This window comes from Schistocerca piceifrons, chromosome 6, assembly GCF_021461385.2.
Source record: "Schistocerca piceifrons isolate TAMUIC-IGC-003096 chromosome 6, iqSchPice1.1, whole genome shotgun sequence".
Taxonomy (NCBI): domain Eukaryota; kingdom Metazoa; phylum Arthropoda; class Insecta; order Orthoptera; family Acrididae; genus Schistocerca; species Schistocerca piceifrons.
Window position 1 is genome coordinate 358,374,038 of NC_060143.1, and position 24,946 is coordinate 358,398,983.

General features: G+C 42.8%; 1 protein-coding gene and 1 non-coding gene across 2 annotated transcripts in view; one reads left to right on the forward strand and one right to left on the reverse strand.

Moving 5' to 3' along the window:
• LOC124802602 (protein turtle-like) overlaps positions 1 to 24,946 on the forward strand; it is an 888,421-nt gene that overhangs the window by 230,579 nt on the left and 632,896 nt on the right. The window contains exon 2 of the mRNA XM_047263481.1: positions 1,635 to 1,678. The gene's annotated coding sequence lies outside the window, so the exon portion shown is untranslated. The remainder of the gene's footprint in view (positions 1 to 1,634; positions 1,679 to 24,946) is intronic.
• Trnat-ggu lies at positions 18,722 to 18,796 on the reverse strand. The gene has a single exon. It is a non-coding gene; the product is annotated as a tRNA-Thr (tRNA).

Sequence of the window (24,946 nt, forward strand, 5' to 3'; positions counted from 1 at the left end):
CATCTGAGGTCATCAGTCCCCTAGACTTAGAACTACTTAAACCTAACTAACCTAAGGATATCAAACACATCTATGCCCGAGGCAGAATTCGAACCTGCGACCGTAGCAGCAGTGCGGTTCCGGACTGAAGCGCCTAGAACCGCTCGTCCACAGCGGCCGGCTTAGGGTTTAACGCCATATCGACGAGGTCACTGTAGAAGTAGCGCAAGCTCAGGTTGTATAAAGATGCCGAATGAATTCGGCAGTTCCTTTTACTGTTTGCCTTAATAATTTTTGAACATTACCGAAACCTTAATCAAGACGCCTCGATGTGTGTGTGAACCCCAGTGATCGAGGCGGGTGCTTCATCTCGCAAAAAATCCACTCAATAACACAACTACAGGAAATGTGTATTTTATTTACTGCATATCTGTTTTTTCTTCATTTAGGACAATCTAAAATAAAAGTAACATATTATGGAAGGAATACCAATGCATGCTGATAAATAAAAAGAGTATAAAGGTAACCGATTGCCTGTGTTATAATAAAGTGTCCTGAATTTCATAGATACGAAAGATGATGAGGGTTTAACTTCCCGTCGACGATGAGGTCATTAGAGACCGAGCACCAGCTTGGATTGTAGAATGATGGGGAATAAAATCGGTTGTGCCCTTTTCGAAGGAACTATCCTGGCACTTGCCTTAAACGATTTAGAAAAATCACGGAAAACCTAGATCTGGATGGACGTATGGGTATTTGAGCAGCCTGCCTACCGAATACGGTGATTTTCCACTCTATATTACACCCCTATATAGTACATACTTCAAATCATTGATAACAAGGTCTTTCTTCTTCCGGACTTTACATGCATTTCTATAGCCAGTAGTATCAAAACACGTGCTGTTAGCTTTTAGATTGGCACATTTAGACCCCTTTGCATTCATATTTTTTTTACATCCCTACTTTTTGTTGTGATCTTCAGTATTTTAGGGGCCAACATACCCACCAAAATAGAAGATCTACTTTTGCTACATTATGAATACCGATTTTAATTCCTTTCTCGGTTTGCTTGCCTTGATTACTGTACAAGAATTCCATTGACTTGGTTTGTATTTAATTAAATCATTCTTGAGTCGTCCTACTTACTAAACTATGAAATGTAACCCCCCAAATATATAAAATATTTTGTCATTCCCACTCTCAGACCTGGTAGTCTGCAAATAATAATGTCGATATCTCGGTTACCTGTTAATTTTAAGAACAGGTCGGTTTGTTTCTTGCCAGGCTTGAATCAAGTGGTCCATCTAAATAATGAATAATAACGCTGATGGTGCCCCTGTCTTAGTCACGGAGAATTTCTACGGTTTCCCTGGATAGCCTAAATTAAACGAAACTTAATCCTGCCTAGTAGATGGAGGTACAAAACACTCAGAGATCCTCCGGTAACAGATAACCATTCGGGTTACAACACTTTCATCAGTCGCTGTTAAATATGGACCAGCTTAGTCGAATGACTTAATCTAATGTATGCGAGAACGCACCTAAAACTTGTTCTTCCCTCAAGAAGACCGTTTTACAGAGAAATGAAATAAAATATTCTGTTTATTTTAATTGCAGATAACAGCTTTACAGTGCATTCTCCCTTTATGTTTCAGACGCTGATCTTCACCTTGTAACCTGCAGTACTGAGAAAACCATGGTAAGTATCTGTCGTTCCTTTCCACTAATCTCATTAATATAGATGTATGCTGTCCAGCAGAGGCCAAGCCTGTCTACGTTGTCGACTACCCACGGACAGCTCTTTCTAGTATTCATCTTCCATAGGCATTTAAAGGTTAACATCAGTCACATCTACCCTCGATGTTACAAGCCAACTTCTTCCGAATGTTTCGGCAGCATCGTATGCACTGAGGAAGGTTATACGACTAAATACTATGCTTCTCTGTAACATGAGCGCCTATAACTGGAAGGAAATCGACCAGGTATTGTATTGGGGAAAAGTGTATGGCACACCTGCTTGATGTGTGAGCCCTACATCTATCTCCAACGCATTTACTTAACGTAAACGTAACTTTTATTTCATACACCATTATCGGACAAAATTAGTGTTGTATGTTTGTTAATTAACGATTTTCCCATGTACTAGTGTAGGGCAATGTTATCACGCTGCGTACTTTCTGAGATGAACAACAATGTTTACTCTAGATGTTACATTCATTTCGTTGCATATGTGTCAGCAGTTTTAATAGTGGTGGACGCTGTCTGTGCTTCTGGAATAACGTTGTGTTCTTAAGCGTAGTTATAGCATCAATACGGAAAGTGCGTTCACTATTTTTTTATGTTAAGATGTCATGTGAACTATGCTTCTAGTTCTTGATAGGAGTGCTTACGTGATGCCTTGCGTATCAGCGCTATTTATTTTGTGCCAGTTTGTGTTCTTCTTTAATGTTAGTTCTGTCAACTTATATTCCCTCACCACTTCAGCTGAAAAACAGACTTACGACGTGACAACTGATACGGCGTCAACATTTTGGACAGTCTGCATTGGTTGTTTTCCATAGAGTCTTCACGAAATCGTGAAATGAACGCCAATCCCTGAGAGTTTGACAGGATTGGGATACGTTTCGGAAGCGGTGTGAACGAGGTGTGGACCAACCAATGTCCTGCAGTGTAGTTTTATGGTTGATTATAATTTCACTTGCGGCTTCGGCCACGTACGCATACAGCACATAAACTGCACACTTCTCATTCTCCCCATCTCTGTCCATCTCCTCCTCCCCCATCTCAGGATGGTTCCTATGAAAGGGCACGGCCGACTTTCTTCCCCATCCTTCCCTAATCCGATGGGACCGATGACCCCGCTGTTTGGTCCCCTCCCCCAAATCAAGCAACCAACCCCATCTCTGTCCACATCCTCTTTCCCCTCCTCTTTGTCCATCTCTCCCTCCCCTTCTCTCTGTCCATCTTCCGCTCCCCCTCTCTCCGTCCATCTCATCCTCTCCTCTCTCTCTGTCCATATCCTGCTCATGCCTCTCTGTCCATCTCCTATAGCCCAACCATGCCAGTGGGAGCTATGGGGCTCTTACCCTCAGAGTACTTCTTCCCAGGTAATAAGTTGTGTACGAAATTTGGTTGGGGAACCAATACTGGGCAGACAGCCTCCTATCGTCGTTGACGCAGCAGCCCATTCCTCAGACTCCAGCAGGTGGCGTTTAACTTTTAGCCCAATTAGGCATCATTTAGCATATCAGTTAGATGTCTCGGGGCCCTCTTCTCACAGAACTGTACAAAACCCTACACAGGGATTTTGATGAAAGGAACGATCCCTTCAATACCGCCACAGAATCTCCACGTAATAAGAGTAGGATTTTTTGTTGATTCTTACAGTCAACAAGTCCTGAGGAAGGCCGCTATAACACTTACGAAACGTTGGACATTTTACCATGTCACTATTTTATTTTATAAGATGGTGCTGTATTTCACTTATAAGGATTTTAGTCCTTTCACTGCTGGGTGCTCCAGAACAGTGCACATATCCGTGTGCGGTCAGGATACTCCACACGGCAGTACCCGCCATATTGAGTATAACATGGTTCTTTGGGGATTCTAAAATGTGTAACGTTACAAAGAAGCACATTGCAGAAATGTATTGTGTGATATATTTCGAAACAAGCCACAACACACAGTCTCGCACCACTTGTTCACAGCAGAAACGCGATTCCTTTCGTTTTTTGTTCTTGTTGCACATTATGCCTCCCCCCCCCCCCCCTTACAGATCTGTATTGTTTTACTGACAATTGAACGATGCCTGGAAAATGCCTTTCGTGCATCCACAATGGATTTGCCTCGTCCAATAGACGACTACCTGATGCGTTCCTTTCTTGATGTTACGTCTCTAAAGTCTCATGAATGAGGCTGAGATGAAATTAATTGGCTGAAATATACTTGTCGGTAGGAATCTTGTAAATATCGAGGCAGATAACATGTTCAAGTGGTGAAAAGGAGCTTCTCAGTGTTTTGCGCACACATTCCGACGCCCTTGTAGTATGTCGTACTTGTCCACTGAACCCAACACAAATTTTGGTTAAATTTTCCGCTGATTTCATTGCAACTCTATGGCATGTCATCAACATACATATGCCTCTTTTGTAATGCCATTTGAAAGCCATCGTAGTGTCTGTTCACCTAAATTTCATCTCACGTCTTTGCTGTTCGGCTTCAAGTTCTGGCTTAGTTTTTCTTTTCATGCGAACTGTATCTGTTCCATTGGTTCTCTCTTTATGATAGTAATGGAATAGATATAGACTTTTATACCAATTATCCACATATAGCGTATGCTCTGCAACGTGCATTTGCTAAGAAAATTTCCAAACTTTTATATCCGACTGTTAGCTCCTGCCAGATGAAATACGTCGTGAGTACTGAAGGCATGACGACTGTGCCCAGATAGACACGTAGGTAGTAGTTGTTACAGCTGTGCTGCGCATGTGTTTCTCTACTAAATTCCTCCACAGAATTTTCTAGGTTAACACACACTAACCTTTGTGAAAATGAAAATGGCATGAATCACTCCAAGATCGGTAGATGTGAAGAACAGTGAAGACGTAAGTGATTAACATGGCAGAAAGATGGCGTGCACGTAGATCCAGCAGCGTGGTCTTTTGTATGCCAGGACAGACCACTGTCAAGCCACGCTCAATTGACGCGAAGCCGTCGAGCGAAGTAAAACCGTGCAAGAAAATGCCTTACAGAGAGGCAAGCTAATTGCGGTATGGTTCGCCGACGTCAAATGGCGCAATATCAGCGTCTGAGTGTATTCAAATGGGGCAATATGATTGGTCTCATACACGGCACGCTGCTATGACAGTAATGCACGTGTGGAACCAGTGAATAGTAGAGGATCGCTCAATGTGACCACACACTAACTTGCCTACATGACCTTAACCTATAGAATAGCCTTGTCCACAGCGTTGACACAACTTTGAAGCGCAGCAACTGCTGTGATTATATCCGGTTCGACACCTTCTGCTGAAGACCGGACTGGTGGAATGCACTCCACTGTGTCGGGTCCCGTGGACCAGAAACCACCAACGCCCCAGACTCAGACGGTTATGAGCATGCGAACCCCGTTACTGGCGTGCTGAGTGGCAAGATTTAGTGTTTTCGGACGAGTCCCTAGTCAACTTATAATACAGTGATGGCAGCGTACATATTACACGCTATCACGGTGACAGCTATCGGGAATACTGCATTGTCGAGCAACATAGCTGTTGGCTATAATGAGAGATCTGACCTCCTACTTACTGAGGACAGTCTGAGCAGCAGTCATTATATGAGGGACATCTTGGAGCCCGAGGCAATATCCTTCCTGCAGGCAGCATCACATGCCATATCTCGGTAGGACAATGCCCCGCCACGTGTGTTGAGGAAAGTGTAAACCTTCGAAGAACCACCACTTCCTTGGCCTGCATGTTTGCCTGACATGTCACCCTAGGAACATATCTGGAATATGATCGCTCTGGTACTTCACTGACCACTGTCGATGGTTTATGGACTTGTCTACAAATTCCGTGGCTGTATCCCTTAGCATCATATCCAGGCCTTCATTTATTCTGTCTTACATTATTTAGAGGCTCTGATACATGCAGCACATTACGGTTTCACACTGCACTGAATTCTCATGGCAAAAGTGCATGTACAATTCTCTAATCCTAACCATTTGTGTACTGTCATGTCCCTCATCTGTAGACTATATTTCATTGTAACCAAATGTCCTGATTTCAACAACAGTAGTGTATAGGGGAACAGCGGCTTGTGTCGGCCACTTAATCCAAAATTAGTATAAAACTTGTTTTCAAGTAAGATACAACTGTATTAAACCTTTATGTGAACATTTGTTTTGAGGTAAATGGTGAAAAACAGATTGCTAACACAACTAAACACAGAGAGAAAAGATTTTCAGTGACTTAAAATTCTAGATGTTAATAACTTTTACTGGCAGAGTGGACCATACAACTCAATATAGGCTATGTAGAAAAATGCTTTTCTGTGGCTGATAAACGAATGTAATCTGTTTGTGCAACATCATGAAAAATGAAAGGAAAAACTAATAAGAGAAATGTGGATTTTACAATGGAAAATAACATTCTGCATCTTTCACAAGGCGCAAGTTAGGTAAACGATACTTTTCTAACTTTCAAAGCTGGAATTGAAATAAAATCTGTTTACATTGTAATACAACGAATCCTCAATGTCTGCACAAGGTTCATGTACCCAGCCCACACATCTTTCACGATGCATCCAGTTTCTTTCAGAAAAATCTCCACAAACACATTTGGTGTGAAAACTCCTATGTGAGGTGTCAGACATACCTGAAGAATCCCTACAGCTGATTTTAATCTCCTTTCCAGTATAGTTCTAGGAAAATTAAATCTGTCGGCAGTGCCCATCCCGTCATTTCGTCTTCCAAAACATTTGAAATTTCTTGCATCAATCAGTCTTAGACACTACCCTCGTGCCTATGTGGTAAGCTTCTTCTTGGACCTTGGGGTCGTGCCCTAAAGCGAAAAGAAAGACTGACTTATACACTGTGATGATGTGATGATGTAATAAACTTTCAGGGGCTTATCTGTTTGAGGTGAGAGACCCTGGTCCAGAAACTATCGACTCGAAAGTTATAAGCTAAAATAGTTAAGTTTTTTAAGGTTGAATAACATGTACACTGTTTCTGTTCTGCTGATATTTATTTACCTCTTACTAATTTTCGGCTTATCAGGCCATCTTCAGGAAACAATTGACTAGCGTCTGAAAAGGGCACTAGTTCTGAGGTAACCAAGCATTATAACCAAAGATACAATCCCCGACATCTAGTGTTGTGCATCAAACTTGCCTCTTGAGATTGAAATTACACTTTACACAATAAACTATGTTAAGCACAATAAATAATTAAACTACACGATATTACAGATTAAACGGTTAACAATTTCTGAGGCAATGTCAAGTCCTCACAAAGTCTCAATTATAAGCATTTAATCTACAGCATTGTGCCGTTTAATTGTTTATTGTGCTTAACATTGTCCATTGCGTAAAGTGTAATTTCAACGTTAAGAAACAAGTTTGATGCACAACAGTCCATGCAAGTGATTTTATTGTTGCTTGTAATGTTTGGCTATCTAATAAATAGTGTCCCTTCATGAAGCTAGTCAATTGTTTCCAGAAGGGGCCTGATAAGCCGAAAACTAGCTTGAAATAAATAAATACCAAAAGAACAAAAACACTGTATTTGTTATTCAGCCTTAAATATGCAATTTTCTATCAAGAGGTAACGGAAGAATCCATAAATTAAAAAAAAAACCTAATACCTCTGTTAGCGGATTACTTCTACTGCAAGCTTTCCTTATTTTGGGTAGAGGACAAGGAATAAAATGTACCGTAAACATAGGCTCTAGCAATCATAACTTAAAAATTAGGATCACTTGTTTAGTAGAAGAGATGTGTTTCACAGTAGGAAAGATGAAGAAGTGGTGATAGGTCTTAAGGTAGACATTTCAGAGCCCATGTTGACTGCACACCTCTTTCTTGTTTTGGTCGATACTATCTCCTCCCAAAATATGGAAAGCAAAATGCCTGCAGTAGAAGTGTTCGCTGTTAAAGGTATCGGAACGGTTTTCGCTTGTAATTTTCGACTCAGCCGTTCCTGGAACAGGGTCCCTTACCTCAAATCGATACATAATCCTTTCTATCATCCCCGAAAGTTTGTAAAGTCATCGCATAATCATCCTGTACGGCGTATACCAGCTGACATTGCCACGGTCCATGCTACCCGATTGGCGTTGCTCATTAAAATGTAGCGGAAACCGAAAACGCCTTTAGTGAGTGGGATTTCATTAGTACAATCCAGTTTACATTGGACTATTTCAATCTTAATACTAATATGATAATATTACACTACTGACCATTAAAATTGCTACACCACGAAGATGACGAACTACAGACGCGAAATTTAACCGACAGGAAGAAGACGCTGTATTATGAAAATGATTATCTTTGAGAGCATTCACACAAGGTTGGCACCTACAACGTGCTGACATGAGGAAAGTTTCCAACCGATTTCTCATACACAAACAGCAGTTGACCGGCGTTGCCTGATGAAACGTTGTTGCGATGCCTCGTGTAAGGAGGAGAAATGCGTACCATCACGTTTCCGACTTCGATAAAGGTCGGATTGTAGCCTATCGCGATTGCGGTTTATCGTATCGCGACATTGCTGCTCGCGTTGGTCGAGATCCAATGACTGTTAGCAGAATATGGAATCGATGGGTTCAGGAAGGGTAATACGGAACACCGTGCTGGATGCCAACGGCCTCGTATCACTAGCAGTCGAGGTGACAGGCATCTTATCCGCATAGCTGTAACGGATCGTGCAGCCACGTCTCGATCCCTTAGTCAACAGATGGGGACGTTTGCAAGACAACATTGGTTACAAATCTCGGTCACCTCTTTTTCGCATCGACGGCACTTCGAACAGCGGACGTTACATTTCAGATGTGTTACGACCAGTGGCTCTACCCTTCATTCGATCCCTGTGAAACCCTACATTTCAACAGGATAATGCACGACTCCATGTTGCAGGTCCTGTACGGATACAGAAAATGTTCGAGTGCTGCCCTGGCCAGCACATTCTCCAGATCTCTCACCAATTGAAAACGTCTAGTCAATGGTGACCGAGCAACTGGCTCGTCACAATACGCCAGTCACTTCTCTTGATGGACTGTGGTATCGTGTTGAAGCTGCATGGGCAGCTGTACCTGTACACGCCATGCAAGCTCTGACTCAATGCCCAGGCGTATCAAGGCCGTTATTACGGCCGGAGGTGGTTGTTCTCGGTACTGATTTTTCAGGATCTATGCACCCAAACTGCGTGAAAATGTAATCACACGTCAGTTGTAGTATAATATATCTATCCAATGAATACCCGTTTATCATCTACATTTCTACTTGGTGTAGCAATTTTAATGGCCAGTAGTGTACTTCTTACTGTCAACAGTATAAACTGATGCTGAAAATTTCAACGCTCAGTAGCTTCAGAACTAAGAAACAAAGTGTTTATTTGTGACACGAGCTGTAGAGCTACAATTTATATGACATGGCGGAGTGACATTTAAGCTTTATTATGAGCACTGAATGCGTCCAATGTCCGACAGCAAACCCGAGAAACATCAAGTGGCCCCTACTCCGCGATGACCAGCACTAACAATAAAAAGAGCCTGTATTTTTCGCTTAATGACCGCGGTAGGGAAACTCGGGCGTATACAGAGCAGCAGCGACATACTTTCTAAGCGATTGTGCCAATAAACCGGAACCCTCACTCCGCAAAGTCGTGTATACGCATCGCAGGTGTGGCCGGCCGACGAGTGAGCCTCGCGCGGGCAGCCAGTGTGAGCTGCGCTGCCACCGGACAGCCCCAAACGGCCCCCGCAGGCGAGAGGCTGGCAGGCCTGTAATTGGACGGCTGCGGCGTGGCGACGGCGAGCTAACGTTGTGACGGCCGCTAACTCAATAGGCGCTCCCTGCTGCCGCTAGCAGCAGTCGCACCACGCAGTGCGCCTGCGGCTATGCTGCACGCGCGGCACCGCCGTTTGCTCGTTAGTCTACCCGCTTCTTACACCAATGAAAGCTCCTTATCAATTACCAGTGTCCGCCCCAGTAGCTGAGTGGTCAGCGTGACGGATTGCCGTCCTCTGGGCCCGGGTTCGATTCCCGGCTGGGTCGGAGATTTTCTCCGCTCAGGGACTGGGTGTTGTGTTGTGTTCATCATCATTTCATCCCCATCCGGCGTGCAGGTCGCCCAATGTGGCGCCGAATGTAATAAGACCTGCGATATGGCGGCCGGACCTGCCCCGCGAGGGGCCTCCCGGCCAATGACGCCAAACGCTCATTTCCATCAACTACCAGTGAACACCCGACTCTCCACAGAATCGAATTCCCACATGTAAAACAGCTTCAAACTTACAATTACTTTACAAGTGGGGTAATACAGGGTGATTCAAAAAGAATACCACAACTTTAAAAATGTGTACTTAATGAAAGAAACATAATATAACCTTCTGTTATACATCATTACAAAGAGTATTTAAAAAGGTTTTTTTTTCAATCAAAAACAAGTTCAGAGATGTTCAATATGGCCCCCTCCAGACACTCGAGCAATATCAACCCGATACTCCAACTCGTTCCACACTCTCTGTAGCATATCAGGCGTAACAGTTTGGATAGCTGCTGTTATTTCTCGTTTCAAATCATCAATGGTGGCTGGGAGAGGTGGCCGAAACACCATACCCTTAACATACCCCCATAAGAAAAAATCGCAGGGGGTAAGATCAGGGCTTCCTGGAGGCCAGTGATGAAGTGCTCTGTCACGGGCTGCCTGGCGGCCGATCCATCGCCTCGGGTAGTTGACGTTCAGGTAGTTAGGACAGATAAGTGCCAATGTGGTGGCGCTCCATCCTGCTGAAATATGAATTGTTGTGCTTCTTGTTCGAGCTGAGAGAACAGCCAATTCTCTAACATCTCCAGATACTGTAGTCCAGTTACAGTAGCACCTTCGAAGAAAAAGGGACCAAAAACTTTATTGGCTGAAATGGCACAGAAAACGTTCACCTTAGGCGAGTTACGTTCATACTAAATGAAACTTTATAGCTCCCTTAATCCGCCGACAGATAGTGCTTAGCTCTGCCTTTTGTCGTTGCAGAGTTTTAAATTCCTAAAGTTGTGGTATTCTTTTTGAATCACCCTGTACGTTACAAACAATGACGTAAAAAAGTCGCAACATCATGACGGAATTGTACGACATAAACGAAAATTGGCAGACGTGCTTCTACATCTGCAGTATGATGTCTATTCAAATTTCGCGCCATTCGCATACGACTGGCGCTAATAACGTCGCTATCAGGATGCAAATCAGGTTTGCTGTAAATAAACGCTGTAATGGTTGTGAGTGTTACTTAGATTGGACGTTGTGACGTTCCTTCTCTCCTTCTTCACTCGCCGGGAGGAGACGCGACTCGTAACGATGTTCGTCCCCGTCGGTGTGACGTGGAACACCACCTGTAGCTCTCGTAAGAAACACAACTCCTCGCGTGATTTACAAATATTCTGTTATCTGTCCGCAACAGTCTTCTCAGCTTGTGCGAACTGGTAAACTGCAATCGTTTATTTTTATGCCCGGTTAGTTCCGACATGAAATAAAATCTTGATTCTTGATTTCATCATTACGGTCGTTTTTCACATCATACATGGCGAGGATGAAATTTTGCTGTCTGCTATTCCGTTGCTACGTCAAGTTATTAACAACGGTCCGACGTAACACCAGAGATAACTTATGTTGGAGTAAATGTTTTTTTTAATACGCCGTAATACTGGTTTAAACTAATCACTTTTCACTGCCCATTATTCATGTACTCACTTAGTCACTTAAAATGTTTAAAGATTCAATCAACTTGCATTAATACCCATTGTATTGTCCGTTTAATGAGTTAGGCGACACTTAAGATTTACCTTTTGACTCAGATTTGACTGTTCTTTCTATAATTACTTGTTTGTCCCTACAACACACGCACACTGATATGTCATTCAAGATTAACTTCTGTTCATTTCAGTAACTGTGACGCTGACGACAACTTCTGACTCATCGTCATACTTGACTTTCTTCATGTCTTCGATTTATTGTGTCCTACTCAAGACTACGAATTTTTTTTCTGTCGTTGATCCATTGCTCTCAAGGTTTGTAACTGTTCATCAGTACAAAGGCTAAGTCCGATAAATCAATATCACTCAACTGAAGTCTAACACTCGTCTTACTATACCGACGCCTTAAGAACGGTGGAGATTAGCTTTCTTCAGTCGAATGACACAGCAATACTTCAATCTCTATCTCACGAAATATCAAACTTTCAAAACTGAAACAATCTAATAGCGTTTGCATGCAGACAACTATCGCAAAAGTACTCTAGAGCCACTCAAGAGCAACTGACTAACTAACTGAAAATATCCGAATCCGAGTTGCATTGTAGTCGCGTTAAATTTCCTTTTTGATGCGGCTACAACTCTCTTCCATGGTAAATGTTATCTTTGACTGAATTACTTTCTTGGATGTAACCTTCGTTCATATGATTTTGAATTTATTCTATAGATATTTGATAAAGAATCTATGATAATCCTTTCATTTTATCTCCTCTTTTTGCATGCTATTCTCAGTATTTGAATGATATAGGTGTTAATCAAACTATTACCAGTGTAGATTTTATTGTCAATAGTTGCCGTCACTGTCAAGATGACACTTCCCTACTTTAAGTTCCCACAAGGTCCGTTAATTGGGGTTTTCTGTCCTTGGGGTGTTACAACGTGTGGAGTTCATGTTAGTTAAGAAATACTTTAAAGCGACAAACACGCATTATCAACACTCATTGAGGTTGAATAAAGTCATATAATAGGGCTACGAGAAACTGGACGTTGCTTATGCGAATTGCAGGAAGACTTGGCAGGAATGTAGCAACTGTACGTGATTCCTTGCAGAATACGGCCGCACGATGACCGGGTTCCAGACAGTCCCGCAGTACTCCCGAGAGGGAAGACAATCTTCTTAGGTGTATGGCTGTGGCGCATCGAACTGCATCTGCAGTAACAATCTGAGCAGCAGTTGGCACCACAGTGACACAACGAACTGTTTCAAATCGGTTACTTCAATGACAGCTCCTCGACAGACGCACTGTAGTGTGCATTTCACTGACCCCAGACCACCACCATTTGCCACTTCAACGATGTCAAGCGAGAGCTCATTGGTGGCCAGGGTGTTTCTGCCTCAGTGTCAGTGGTGGCTGTGTGTTGGTTAAAAGGAAACCAGTTGAGGGCCTGCAGCCAGCCTGTTAGCGTGCTAAACATACTGTAACTACACCTGGAATTATGATATGGGTTGCCATTTCGTATGAAAGCAGAAGCACCCTCGTGGTTATTCCATGCACCACGACTGCAAATTTGTACGTCAGTCTGGTGTTCGATCTCCTGTGCTGCTATTCATGAACAGCGATTCAAAGAGTGTTTTCCAAAGGACAACGCTCACCTACTTACCGGTGTTGTAACCCATTATACTCTACAGAATGTTTTAACGGGGCATCCTCCTCTAGCATTACTTTTCCTCAACAGTAGTTGTCGATACCAGTACCATTTTTCGAATTTTGGACAGGTCAATATTATCTCAGCTGCTTTTCCGAAAACTTTCATTTAATTTTATACACAGTATGTTATATTGCAAGCCAAAATTTATGAAAAGGAATTACTTTATTGTGGGTGTTACAATCAATAAGTACCAGTTCTGAATGTACAGTTAATTTTTTTATAAACATTTGATATTACCAGTTACTTGGCACACTTAAAATTTATATTATTAATTACGGAATCTAGTACTGCTTACTATGGTTATTTCTGGATTCATTTATGAGATGTTAATCGATCTAATAGAAATTCTCTTGTCAATAAAGATTGTATACCCTTTGGCATACTGTTATTTCTGCTGAGTGAGACAGTAGTAAGCATGCCTCTGATGTGATAAGACGTATTTTTGTATTTTGTACGAACAATGTAATTTTAGCTTTGTTAATGTGAAATATCAAAAGACAGTTTGATATACTGAAATATGACAAAACATATAAATATAACAACAAAAATTCTCCAACAACAACCTTCAAATTTATTTATATCAGTTCAATGATGAGGACCTAAAATGTGAGAATTTCAGCCTCAAGAATCAGACCCCTACACAAGAATAACTGGAGCCAACTCCACGTGAAAAGCTTAGTAAACTAGAAAGTTTATTTTAATCTTCGCTCCTCTCAAATCTTCATAAAAGACTAATGTGGACAATAGCTGCAAGTAGGAAGCACGGAGTAGATTACAGTGTTGACATGCCCCTTGGCCTGCTCTATCGGTAGATCTGTTTCCAATCGAGCACATATGGGACCTCACTGGACGAAAACTCCAGCTTCATGCACGAACAGCATTCACCGTCCCTGTAAGTGCTGCAACATGCATATAACTCCATCCCGCGAACTGACATCTGGCACCTGTACAACACAATGCATACACGTAAGCATACTTTCTTTGGACATTCTGGTTGTACACTGGTTATTAATGTACCAGCATTTCACATTTAGCTTTTTCAATGGCTTAATTTGCGCTTATATTAACCTTCGATCTTGCGAAGTTAATCACTTAAATTTGTTACTAGACAACTGCATTACAGAAATTTCATTACTCTGCATCAGTTACTTTTTTTTGGAATGTATGTTTAAAGTTTGTTGAATACCATTAAGTGCTCTCATTATCAAACAATGAATGAATATTTTGGTACTTCCTTCTTTTGTCGATCAATGCAATATTTCTACAACTACAGAAGGTTTCTACGCAATTACCTTCTTTTTACCTATGTTTGACCGTCCAGCGAGTTGATTGCCCTTTTTAGAGATGTCCACTCCTCTTCAACTGAAATGCCTAGTCTTGTATTGCTTCTCGTAGCGAAATTCAAACGCGTCTCACCATTTGTTAGTACTTGAGTGTCCCACTTCCTTCCACCCTGGTACTTCAAGACGGCTCTCTTAAACTTCAGTCTATATTTCATCATTATTAAATTGTGATCTGACCATTGTGTAATCCAACTGAAATCTTACGGTGTCTCTGGGTCTTTTCCAAGTATAACTCTTCCTCTTGTGATTCTGAATAGAGTATTCGCTATTGCCATCTGAAATTTGTTGCACAACTCAGCCTTTCTCCTCTCTCAGTCCTATTGTTCAGATCATATTCTCCCACAATACTTTCTTCTATTCCTTCCCCTAAAACTGCGTTCCAGTGCGCCTTTATTACTAGATCTTCATCTCCCTTCACATAATGAATGACTCGATTAGTATCCTGTTATACCTTCTCTCTCTCTCTCTTCATCTTCTGATTGCGACATCGGCATGTCTACTCAAGTTATACCATTTTCTGAAGCCATGTTATTACCCTGTATTCCTCTGATCAGAAATTCTTGTGTTCTTTCCATTTGACTTCAGTGAGCCCACGACATTTAGACTGAGCCTCTGCTATTCGGCTTTCAGATTTTCTAGCGTCCCACTACGTTAGACCATCTGACATTCCAAGTACTCATTCGTAGAATGTTGTCAGGTCGTGGATTATTCCATATTTCTCTTTTGAACTTTGCAGTTCCCTCCTGGGTATCCGAATGGGAGATTATTCCGGAATCTTTTGTCAATGGAGAGACCATCATGATACTTTTTCAATTACGGGTCCCATTTTTTGCGGATACATATTATGTACCATTAATGCAGTGGTTTACATTCCCTTCTGCATCCTACGCTGCTGATAACCGCTGTTTCTTCCGCCCTGTAGCGGCAGTGTCTCACCCCAAGAACAAGAGAGTGCCCTGAAACTCTGTCCGCTCCTCCGCCCTGTTTGATAAGCCCGCTCGCAGAACGAGGATGACTTCTTATGCCGGAAGTTTTCTGCCACCAATGATGATGATTTTTATTCAAAATTTAACCAGTGACTGCGTTTTAACTTGGGATCCAGCTAAGAAGCCACGCTAGAGTATGGCGAAGAGGAAATAATCTCATAAAAACAGAAAATTTTATCTCACACTTAATGTAATATACACTAGTGATAAGTCTATGTATCTGTCATTTTTGTGTGTTTGAACATGTTTATTTAAACAACTAGATGAATCTTCATGGGTTTTCCACGTGTAATTTGAGAATAGCTGGTACACCGTATAGTATGTCATCAAAATCGGATCACGGAAATAAAGATCACTTTTATGCACAGTAACGTTATTGTGACGTAGAAAGTCGGGATTCGCTACGGTCGCAGGTTCTAATCCTGCTTTAGGTATGGAGGTTTGTGATGTCCTTAGGTTAGTTAGATTTAAGTAGTTCTAAGTTCTAGGGGACTGATGACCTCAGATGTTAAGCCTCATAGTGCTCAGAGCCATTTGAACCAAACTCGGGATTAGCATGGAAGGTCAAGGCCTCTATAATGTCACTCCTTAAACACAACAACTAGCAATCAAAAAATAAATTAACAGTTTATTTTAGACCACATTAATCAGATAGCTAACATAGAACCAACATGTGGCCATCATTAAGATAATATCGAAAAATGACAGCTTCCTTCTTAAACAAGCAGCAAATTACAATTACTTAACGAACAGAAAATTGCATCAGAAGTGATTTAAAAAAATGTGGAATGTGGCACCAAACATATATTTTTTGAGCAATAACACAAGTTAGACGTTTCAGTTAATATAATTTTTTTTTAAATTATACATGCGAGTTTATAAAACCGGCAGTGACGCCAGGATGACCAGGGCAAAAGGTGACTTAACTTAAAATTCCGGAAGCAGCTGATCGGTCGTCCAAAACAACACCTAAACGCCGGGGCCCATCCGGGAGTCACTTCCCAGTAGACGACACTCCACAGTTTCTGTGCACTGAAGCAGAACGTGGCGCCGCTCCCACACACCCCAACACGCAGAAAACTGGAACACAAACAGACCGCAGAAAACACTGCAAACACCAAGCAAACATTAATTAATATAAGTTAAGAGATCAATAATATAAATTAACAAACCAATAAGTGCTATTAATAGTTTCCCAAACAATATTTCCTCATATGATTAAGACCGACAGTGAGTACAAAGATAAAATGGAGAAATTTCAAGATAAAATTACGTTATTCAAATGCACAACTTCAGCACAAACTAGGTTTTGTGCACCTTAATTTCCTTGCATAGGTCTGCAGTGTAACTGAATTGTTTAGGTTTGGTATGCAGCAAATTACAACTAGACTATGACCGAATATCTTCAATAGCTTACAGCCACTACATCTTTGGAGGACGCTGATTTCCTTAAAGGAAGTATTGACTGCTGGTCTCCTTCCGGTCACACACCTTGCTGGCTGCTCTTACTTCATCAACACATACACTAGACCAACCAACCAACTAATCCACAAGTGACGGTCGCTACAACGCGAATGGTTCCACGAAACGAAGGCACCAAAACTACTTACACCTCCGATCGAGAGCGTTATTCGAGATGGTCTCGAGGAAATGGTCTGTTCGAGAAAACAGGTACCAAGGCAAGGCGAAGAGCAGTGTCAGGAGCTGAGATCAGGGAGGTACACGAGTAGCTCGCGACCGTCCTGCAAGGTAGACCTGCCGCGCCGCTGCTGGCCGAGCCCGCGTGTTTTGTTCCTTCGTCCCCTGAAGCACGTGCTAGCGCCTCGTAGCGAGTCCGACGACTAACTCCCCTACCGCAAATACCCGCCGCCAGATCACAACAGAGGCAAAGATCGTAGTACAGCAGGGTAATCGATGGTACTGCGAAAGAGCTGTTGTGCCAAAAAAGGCGCACCACGGCTCAGTTATAAATGCGAAAGTAACTCTGTCTGTTACGTTTTCATGACTAACCCACCGAAACAATTTCGACGAAATTTGGTATGGAAATAGCTTGAACCCTGAGGAAGAACATAGGGTACTTGCGAAATTGTGTAGTGCAAGGTACTTATTGATTTGAAGAATATTAGGCGAATTACAGAAAAAAAACTCATTCTTTGAAAAACTATTTGTTCTTTGACTTTTATCTTTATCATATTTGGGAAGATGGTTGTTTTGCTTCATATGCGATTTGTGATACGATTTAAAGTAATTAACACAATGCTTTTACAATCTTCAATTTGTTTAATCCATACTGCCATACGATTTGTTGCATAATGTACACATCGTATAGCACATATTACTTCAGCAGCGTGATGCATAGATACGTGTTCGTATCCTTGTCAGTATGCACTGCTCGGCATCGACCCTGCGCGTGTCGACGCGTCGTGCGTTACGACGGCTTGGGAGGGTGGAGAGCTGGCTGCACGTTACGAGCTATGCTTACCCGAACAGGCAGACACGTGAGGGCTGCCGATGTTTTTGCACGTACAGTAGCTTTCTTACCATCACTCGGCATAACAAAACTACTGATGTGGGAGTGCAGCTGCGGGTAACAGCTAGTGTTCAGTACTTGATTATAAGAGGCTATGAGCCGCGCGGGGTAGGTGCGGGGTCTAGGGCGCTTTGTCATGGTCCATGCGGCTCCCCCCGTCGGAGGTTCGAGTCCTCCCTCGGGCTTGGGTGTCTGTGTTGTCCTTAGCGTAAGTTAGTTTAAGTTAGATTAAGTAGTGTGTAAGCTTAGGGACCGGTGACCTCAACAGTTTGGTCCCTTAAGACCTTACCACAAATTCCCAAATTTAAGGGGCTATGTCTGGGAATACAGCCCACCAACATTACAGCACAGCGCCACGGGTTGCCTGCATATGAGAGGGTAGAGACCACGATAACGAGAGCCCAAACATCGTGCATCCGAACGTCGCCAACAACAACAGGTGTGGTTACTGTGAGCTATTCAAGATGCCACTACGTGCGCGTAGTGCGGAATATTTCCTTCAACCATATCAGGTGGCCACAAATAGTCCGCGGCCAATTCATCCGCCAGCCAGTACTTAAGATTAGAGTAGGATGGGGAAGCGTAGGGAAGTAAGTCGACCGTGCCCTTTCAGAAACAAAAACCATACCGGCATTTAGAATTTAGAATTATATATTAATACGTTCAGCTGCTGACGGGCGTTGATTATATCAACGGGGACAGGTGAAAATGTGTGCCCCGACCGGGACTCGAACCCGGCATCTCCTGCATACCTGGCAGACGCTCTGTCCATCTGAGCCACCGAGGGCACAGAGGATAGTGCGATTGTAGGGACTATCTCACGCACGCCTCCCCCGAGACCCACATTCTCACCTTATATGCACAACACTACATACGTAGTGCCCTCAGTGGCTGAGATGGATTGAGCGTCTGCCATTTAAGCAGGAGATCCCGGGTTCGAATCCCGGTCGGGGCACACATTTTCACCTGTCCTCGCTGATATATATCAACGCCCGTCAGCAGCTGAAGGTATTTATATAATTCTAATTTCGTTCTAGATGGCTGCAGCTCATTAATGGTGTCTGTTCTTTCGGACGCCTCCCGCGAGACCCACATTCTCACCTTATATGCACAACACTACATACGTAGTGCCCTCAGTGGCTGAGATGGATAGAGCGTCTGCCATGTATGCAGGAGATCCTGGATTCGAATCCTGGTCGGGGCACACATTTTCACCTGTCCTCGCTGATATATATCAACGCCCGTCAGCAGCTGAAGGTATTTATATAATTCTAATTTCGTTCTAGACGGATGCAGCTCATTAATGGTGTCTGTTCTTTCGGACACGTCCGAAACAACAGACACCATATCCATATAAGTATATACCGGCATTTGTCTGAAGCGATTTAGGGAAATCACAGGAAACCTAATTTAGGATGGCCGGACCCAGGTTTGAACCCTCGTCCTTCCGAATGCGATACCATTGTGCTAACAACTGCGTCACTTCGCTCGGTCCGGCAGCTGAAGCCAGACCGCCAACCTGGGAGCACCGCTACCGGAGCTGCGTGGAGCCGCCACCAGTCTCGGCTGTTCCTACGCTGAGACTTGGCCTCTTGACGCTCAGCCTCCAAGACTTTGGTATCTCAACTTATTACTGTGATTGTGCTCTGGGACTGTCGTTTCATCTTATGGACCAAAAGACATCATAACGTAATCCATGAAATAGACATTCTAGGCGAACTGTGTAGTCTTTATTAATCCTATCGCTAGTGTTAAGCTACTATGTTAAATTATTTTGTGTTCTTGTTAACCAATGCTTCAAGACAGAGAACTGTGAATTTATGTTTTTACTAATAAACTTGTTTATTGTCTGCCTACGTCTAAATTCTTTTGCACCAAGCCCGCCGTGGGCCAATTTACAAGATATATTTCAAAACAACTCCAGTTCAGCTGACCATGTACCTAAACCTACTTGAGACCTAGGATGACTGAAAAGAAGTTAGATATTGGTCCCACGTATTCTGGAAAGCTGAATATGGGAGCAAAGACGTTACATTTTCTGCAATCACATAACTGTAGTACAGGCGTGTGAGCTAACAACCATCTTATTATAATCCAGAACGAAGTTGGCTGAATAAGCTGAGTTGACTATCACAAGTCAAAGCATCTTACTACGAGGCAGAATCGGCACGTCGACATCGCGGCAGCAGGCGGAGGGTAAGAGTGCGTCTTTGTCTACCGGCCACAGGTCCTCGCAAACGGATTCAGCAGCCAAGCTTCCTAATTTTTTAAGTCCCGTCAAAGCTCAGGTGACTTCCTAAGACATAACTTACTGTTTCCAACCAGAGATGTACTACTACAGCAGACGGACAAGTGATTACAGATCTTTGAGGCAGACAAGTGTCTATCGATGCGCTCATGAATACGAGACATGAAAGGTGTGTAACAGCAGTCATCTTTCAAAATACTACATAAGATATACACTATTCAGTCGAATCCGATGTAGGGCTACCCATTAAACTGTGTATACCTCGTGACACGACGGGAAACACATGGGGTATGGGGATTCTGTAATGGCTCTACATATGTATCTCTTCATGCAGCGCTCTTAACCAGATTACGCCTGCATGCTGTCCGGCACTGCCTCCAGGCATATGCTGCAGACTGCTGACAAGAGTCGATACAAAGCTCTGTGCCTTTTCATAGGAGCTCTTGGATACACCGCGACGAAAGAATTGTTAGTGTAAATGATTGGAAGTACACCTACCAGAGCGGAGATAATACCTCAGCAGAAATTTATTCTGAAACTCCTGCAGCGCTTGGATGATGTGCTGACATACAAAATTTGCGGCCTTCCAGTGCTACACCTACCGTTAATGAACCATAAAGTGGGACGACCACTTGCGGAGGGACTTCCAGCCCTGAGCAATACCAGAAAACGACTCGAAAAACGCAACAGCTAATCTAGTTTGAGCAAGAGTATGAACGTATCAATCAGGAACTAGACGTGCGCATTAATCTGGACTGATTTTGGTGACACATTAATCAATAACAGCAATTTAGAAGGCTTTCTAGAAAAATCATCAGGTGCCGCATGTGTGTGGGTCTAAATACAAGGATACCGTCCGCTTTGCCTACGCAAATACTAAAATAAAAAGAATGAACGATTTTGAATAGCGAAAGAGGTATCAATCTACAGGACTGAAGTCATAGCCATTGAACGGGCACTGAGATACGGCATGACCACAGCATCTACCGATACCGTAATAATTATCGACTCGCTCTCCACGGTTAAAACACTAACATCAATTGGTATGGACAAACGAAGTCTTTAGTTAGCACGCCAAATAGCTGCTGCGTGTCAGAGGTGCACAACACCACTACTAAGGTATCATTTGTGTAGTTCAACGACGAATCTAGGATTGTGGGGAATGATAAGGCTCGTTAGTTGGTAAGGACGCAAGGCAAATGGCACATAAGAAAGACGCACCCATCGGATGATCGTATTGCTATATTTAGAGACATGACCAAAAGCAAATGGAACAAGGCGCGGTAGACCGAAGATCTGCGTAAGGGTACCTGGTACAAACAAATCTTCCCGCATCTACCGAAGGTCCAATGGTGCACTCAAAAGTAGGCTTTGAAATGCAACTCGTCTGGCATAGACAACGAGAGAGTTTGTGAGGATCATTGATAGGGTGAAATTCAGCCACGGCTGCCACCGACAAAATCTTTACAGACTCCACCTCGTACCATCGCCATATTGCGACTGTGTGGAGCTCCAGGAAATTAATCACTTTATCTTCGGGTGCCCTCGCTACAGAAGGTAGTAGAACCGGCTGATTACACGGCTAATCCGCATGCATGAAGCATTTCCTTCTCATTTGTTAATCGTCTTGTTTACGAAGAAGTTACGATATTTAAAAGCTAGAATCAAAATGCAAATTGTGATTATTAAGTTTGAGTAAACGCGCGCGCGCTTTTGTGTGTGTGTGCGCCTGCTTATAGTCTGTTAACGTAGGGACCGATGTATTTTTGTCTGTATTATTTTGATTGCCCATGATGCATGTTTAGTTTGGTTTTCTGTGTTATTCACGAAGTAACTGCTGTTTGTTTTAACTTTTTAAGACATTGTGTCTCGACTGGTTGTATGGGTGCACTGGAGCACCATAAATAAATATCCTGCCAGGAAGTTTCAAATAAATTAACAGTTTATCTGTGCATTGTCTGAACTAAAGCTTATAGATAAATGTAGCATGCCTATCGGTGCTTTCTGCCAATAAGATGCCAAATATGAACAGACACTGAAGCAAGTAGTACTGACTAGAGGGGAGTGTGCTATCACGGTATAAGTGTATATTTTTATAATTATATATTTTATGATTTTGGTTGAGGTGGCTTTAAATATTGTGGGCTAGCATGAGACTTTTAATTACTTATACCGCGGTAACACTCGTACGGACATCGGCTGCCCCGAAGTACGCACGATATAATATTTTTTAAACACAGCGCGCCACTCACCGCCTTCTAATAAATAGTTTGCGTGAGCGCTGCTATTTAGAAAAGAAAATATGACTGTTCTTACGCAAACTGTAATTATTAATAAGGGTCTCAGGGGATACTGGTTATTTATGTACCAAATTACACAAAGATTAACTGAGATATTGCGTAATGTAATGATTTTTTAATCTTTCTTTTTCATTATTTGCAAGGCAAAACTGGAGAGAATCTCGTCTGCCGTTAGGCAGCCAAAACGAAACATACTGAACTGACTCAGTGTTCGAAATATTAATAAACGAAATCTGTTTTGACTCTTTTTAACTTTGAAATTAATGAAGGATCAAAATTGAGAAGTCTCTCGCATTTACATTTTAATTAAATAATACAGTCAGTGTAATGGCCGACTAAATTCTGATAGGGGAGATGAGCTCCCTGTACTGCGAAGTTCTGTAAAAACTTTGTTACTTATAATTAATGGTTGCGATGATGAGAGGTGACAACTAAGTCAGTAATACACACTTTCTAATAACAATGTCTATTATATTTTTCAAAATACAGATAAGACGTTAATTATCAGACAGCACTACAATGGCGGCCTACCGCTAGACGAAACAGAACAGGAGAGCTAGTTCACTCAAAGCATTGTCTCTGATCTTCATGGCCTATATTACACAGAGATTATAATAACAAAACAATGTTTTGTTAATTACATCGATATTTGTGTTTTGATAATAATAACTTACGTTCTTTACTGTCTGTTATACATCGTGCTCACGTACACAGTCTTGAAATAATTTATACACTACTGGCCATTAAAATTGTTACACCAAGAAGAAATGCAGATGATAAAAGGGTATTCATTGGACAAATATACTAGAACTGATACGTGATTACATTTTCAAGCAATTTGGGTGAATAGATCCTGAGAAATCAGTACCCAGAACAACCACCTCTGGCCATAATAACGGCCTTGATACGCCTGGGCATAGAGTCAAACAGAGCTTGGATGACTTGTACAGGTACAGCTGCCCCTGCAGCTTCAACGCGATACCACAGTTCATCAAGAGTAGTGACTGGCGTATTGTGACGAGCCAGTTGCTCGGCCACCATTGACCACACGCTTTCAATTCGTGAGAGATCTGGAGAATGTACTGGCCAGGGCAGCAGTCGAACATTTTCTGTATCCAGAAAGACCCGTACAGGACCTGCATCATGCGGTCGTGCATTATCCTGCTGAAATATAGGGTTTCGCAGGGAACGATTTAAGGGTAGAGCCACGGGTCGTAACACATCTGAAATGTAACGTCCACTGTTCAAAGTGCCGTCAATGCAAACAAGAGGTGACCGAGACGTGTAACCAATGGCATCCCACACCACCTCGCCGGGTGATACGCCAGTATGGCGATGACGAATACACGCGGTGTCGCCAAACACGGATGCGACCATCATGATGCTGTAAACAGAACCTGGATTCATCCGATAAAATGACTTTTTGCCATTCGTGCACCCAGGTTCGTCGTTGAGTACACCATCGCAGGCAGTCCTGTCTGTGATGCAGCGTCAAGGGTAACTGCAGCCACGGTCTCCGAGCTGATAGTCCATGCTGCTGCAAACGTCGTCGAACTGTTCGTGAATATGGTTGTTGTCTTGCAAACGTCTCCATCTGTTGACTCAGGGATCGAGACGTGGCTGCAGGATCCGTTACAGCCATGCGGATAAGATGCCTGTCATCTCGACTGCTAGTGATACGAGGCCGTTGGGATGCTGCACGCCTTTTCGTATAACCCTCTTGAACCCACCGATTCCATATTTTGCTAACAGTCATTGGATCTCGACCAACGCGAGCAGCAATGTCGCGATACGATAAACCGCAATCGCGATAGGCTACAATCCGACCTTTATCAAAGTCGGAAACGTGATGGTACCCATTTCTCCTCCTTATTCGAGGCATCACAACAACGTTTCACCAGGCAACGCCGGTCAACTGCTGTTTGTGAAAGAGAAATCGGTTGGAAACTTTCCTCATGTCAGCACGTTATACGTGTCGCCACCGGCGCCAACCTTGTGTGAATGCTCTGAAAAGCTAATCATTTGCATTTCACAGCATCTTCTTCCTGTCGGTTAAATTTCGCGTCTGTAGCACGCCATCTTCGTGGTGTAGCAATTTTAATGGCCAGTAGTGTAATTCACACGTCTCATAACAAAAACTTCCTTTCCCTTTCTCCAAATGTCCATTTATGTGACGTACTGTCACAGTGCGCGAACGAGACGGAAATATTGCCGATATAGTGATCAGCCTGTGTTGCAGTTTGCGTGTACTCCACGCTCGATTGCATACAGAACGGACATACTAACAAGCCTGGGCGTATAAATCCCTTTAGCACGAATCAGCTCAGGGGAAGCGTGTGCATGGAGGTGCAGCAGTAGCAGCAGCGGCGGCGCTGACCGGATATTGCGGA